The 3684-nt window shown below is 33.9% G+C and overlaps 1 long non-coding RNA gene across 1 annotated transcript; it reads right to left on the bottom strand.

Moving 5' to 3' along the window:
* Positions 1-741: 741 nt before the first annotated feature.
* Positions 742-3291, bottom strand: LOC111194179 (uncharacterized). Its single transcript, XR_002650971.2, has 4 exons — positions 2994-3291; positions 2388-2433; positions 2228-2291; positions 742-1164 (listed from the first exon to the last, which is right to left on the bottom strand). It is a non-coding gene; the product is annotated as an uncharacterized LOC111194179 (long non-coding RNA).
* Between the last annotated feature and the right edge of the window lie 393 nt (positions 3292-3684).

A 3684-nucleotide genomic window follows, 5' to 3' on the forward strand; every position in this document is an offset into this window, starting at 1 on the left:
TGTGTGGTAAGTAAAAAAAAAAAAAAAACATGGAGGCATTTAAGCCTTTTTGTAATGTATTTTGTAATACATGTTTCTTGTAAATGTTTATACATGGCAATACTGTTAGAATTACTGTGCTAATTATACATTATTGCTTGATATCTTTTTAATAGATTAACTGTTCAGCCATGTTGGAAATAGCATTTATATCACAACTTAGTCGATTTGTACTACATCCAAAAAATTCTAAGTGTCCAAGATTTTTTTTCTGATCAAATTAATACCACATAAAAGCAGCATATAATAGTGAGCAGGTGGTTTAAGGCTAGCCGACTAGCTGTAATCTCTTCAACTAGCTAACAGAATACAGCAACAAAAAGACTGAAGGAACAGCAACATGGTGCAAGAAAATTCAATGTTCTTGTTACTGTGCCTAAACCAAAGCTATACTATAATATGCAAAGCTATTCTATGCTGTGTAAACCAGTCAACTGAAACAAAGCTCATCAAAACTTTGAACTGAAAATCAGCTAATTTTATTCAGAAGCCAAAAAACAAAGCTGTAAAATTGCACCTGGTTATTTTTTTAATTCAACTAGTGTAAAATGGTTACTACATATAAATAGGCTACTTTAAACAAAATGTTTTTCTTTAACACAGTTAAGATCCCCAAAAAAGCCCTGTTTGTTTGGTGTGCTGTATGGCTGGTTAGACAGTCCTTAATAATATTAAAAATATTAATTTCTTGTAACTGTTACATATTTTATAATCACTTTTTCAGCTGGTCACACATTTTCCACAAGTGAAATAAAAGCTACGCTGCACAAACAATTATTGTAACCTACAATTTATATCTCTGGATCAGATTCTGATTGATACTTCCAATAATTTAGCTGCCTCAGCAGAACTGTTGTTTTAGTACACCTTAAAATAGTTTATGTTGGATGGATTGGCACTGATGTGTTTCTCAGCTAAAAGATGAATGTGTTTCATTGTGTTTAATACAGGAGCATCTGTGGAAGTTTCCAAGAGCACCTGTCTGCATTTCCTTAGCGTGGGGGGCTGTCTCGGCTACTTACCCTGTGAAAGATTAGCTGGGAACATCCTCATCTGCTCAGGAAACAGAGTTGTCTAAAACTCACAGCACTTCCACTACTCTGGGAAAGACAGAAGGATTTCCTCCTAAATAAAAATACATCAGAATAAAACTAAATAAAGAAGAAAGGGCACGGCATAACACAGGTCAGACACCTTTGTCAGCATATATGTATGGCGGAGTGTGTATTTTTGCGTCTTTCCCACGCATGTCTCAGAGAGGGGTCACAGCAATGTTCCTGTTTATCATTCAAGTTCCACATTTGCACCTGAGCAGAATAGGAACAGACACACCAGCATAAACACACATTTCAGTTGTTGGTTTTGATCGTGTTCTGAGGTTGGGGGATGGCTTTACTCTGTTCTGATTGGGCTGAAGGTGGGAGGCAAGTTAACTGTTTTACAGTTAAAGTAAAAATTTAATGTTAGGAAGACAAATTAATAATTCTATTGCTAAACAAATTACAATATCACTGTTACACAAAAATAAATCCAAAATGGTAACTTAAACTGAGAAGAAAAAGAGATACATTTCAATGGAAGTCATTGTAAAAATATATATTCCATTTGGTTCTGGAGCAATTCTATTGGTCTACTCATTCTGACATTTTAACACAATATAAAACATTCAGATGCAAATTATATCAAAAAGTTAAAAATAGATTTGTATGTGACCGTCATGTATAAGATGTAGATCATTTAAATGTACATACACATTTTTTAAAAACTGTGGTAAATACAAGTACAAATGTTATGACACATTCTACATGTTATGTTGTAGTTTTCTTTTTTTCATGTTTCCTGTAGAAAATGTGATTAATCACTTTCACCTCAATAAAAGTAGTATTTTTATTTGTATGTTTTACATGTATATAACTCTGCAATTATACATACACATATACTGGCACCCAAGCAGGCTGATATTTGTATATAAAGCAAAATGCAAGGAATCTCAGTGACATTATACAATTGGTTTGAAGCGGAAAAGTCAAATACACCAATAAAATCTATGTTTGGATTACTTATAAAGTTTGGACTTTGAAATCAAGACATGAAAGCTTATATGGATGTTTACTTTAGAGAAATATTAAACTAAACCTGATATATCCACATAATATCTCAGAAGCTCAGTGAACATTACTTAACTTACTCAGTATGATGACAGTAGGCTGTATGAGAATGTTGCGCTGGGTTTCAGTCTGTATCTCTGTAGCCTACAGGATAAAATCAGATGAATCAGTTAAAATTTGGCACAAACCAAAATATCGAAATTATGACTCTCTTATCAGTGGAAGATAATTCACACAAACCATGTACTTGAGTTGAAGTAGAGATACCCAAGGTAAAATATTACTCCTGTAAAAGTAGAAGCACTGCATTTAATAAAAGTATAACAGTATTTGTCAAATTGTAAAAGTTCCATGTTTTATTATGGTCTAGTACCCTATTTTTAACAAGACTATGTAGTGTCACTCTTGGTTTACCAATTGTCTAATAAAATTTCATTATTCAGTCAGGCACACATCTCTAATAAAAGTATAATAAACAACAAAATGTAAGACATTTTTTATCAGGTAGGATCGAGTGGCTATAAATAACTTTTTGCAGTTCAAGATTTATTTGTAAGGTACAAATTTAGGTTTAAAACTTGCTTAAAATGCTATTTTAATTGTACTGCATCTATATATTACATACATCATATCATTTATATTGGTATATAAGCAGTTGTTAAATGTACGTTAATGTTTTTTTTAGTGACCATTAAATATGGAGTAAAAAAATGACATTTGGCTTTAAAATGAAGGAGAGTTAAAGTCCCACAGACAAGATAATACGTAAGTAAAGCTCAGATAATAATAAACAGTGTAAGGACTAAATTATAATAACCGCGTTACTGTCCGCTCCTGGTTTCTCACCCAAACACATCCTGATAAACTGGGCTGATCCGGACTCTCACTCTTCACCCCGCCGGTCAGTAAAATCCTCCTGGGAACCTTCAGAAGGGCACACGCGGCTTTTCTGTGAATTATTAGTTGTACACGGACTGTTTAGTTTGATTTAGCCTTTTTATCTCCGCAGTAAAAGCTGATAAAGCGGGGTTTATGTCAGGTTTGGCCGCAGGTGACCGTTGGTGGGAGCTCGCCAGAGGGCGCGCGCGCGCTGTTTACCCACGGCACGAGCGCTTCTGAGAAAAGCATTAGCTTAGCTTAGCTGTATATTTAGCCTGATATAAACTTTACTGCTGTAAAAATACAGCCAGGTTAATGTATATTTCTATATTAGTGTCTCTGTAGAAAAATGAAGTGTAGTTGAGTGAAGCTGAGTATATCTGAATGTAGTTGAGTGTAGCTAAATGTAATTAAGTGCAGTATAATGTGGTTCAGTGTAGGTGAGAAAACATTGAGAGAAGTTGAGAGTAGTGAAAATTGAGTGAAGTTTAGAATATTTGACTGAATTTGATTGTAGAGTTAAATTTAAGTGTAGATTAGTGAAGCTGATTGTAGATGAGTAAAAAATTAAGTAAAGTTGGTTGAAGTTGAGTCAGGATTAAGTGAAGTTTAGTGATGCTGATTGAAGCTGAGTGTCGTTCAGTTAAGCATGTGTTTA

This window comes from Astyanax mexicanus, chromosome 8, assembly GCF_023375975.1.
Source record: "Astyanax mexicanus isolate ESR-SI-001 chromosome 8, AstMex3_surface, whole genome shotgun sequence".
NCBI classification, from domain to species: domain Eukaryota; kingdom Metazoa; phylum Chordata; class Actinopteri; order Characiformes; family Acestrorhamphidae; genus Astyanax; species Astyanax mexicanus.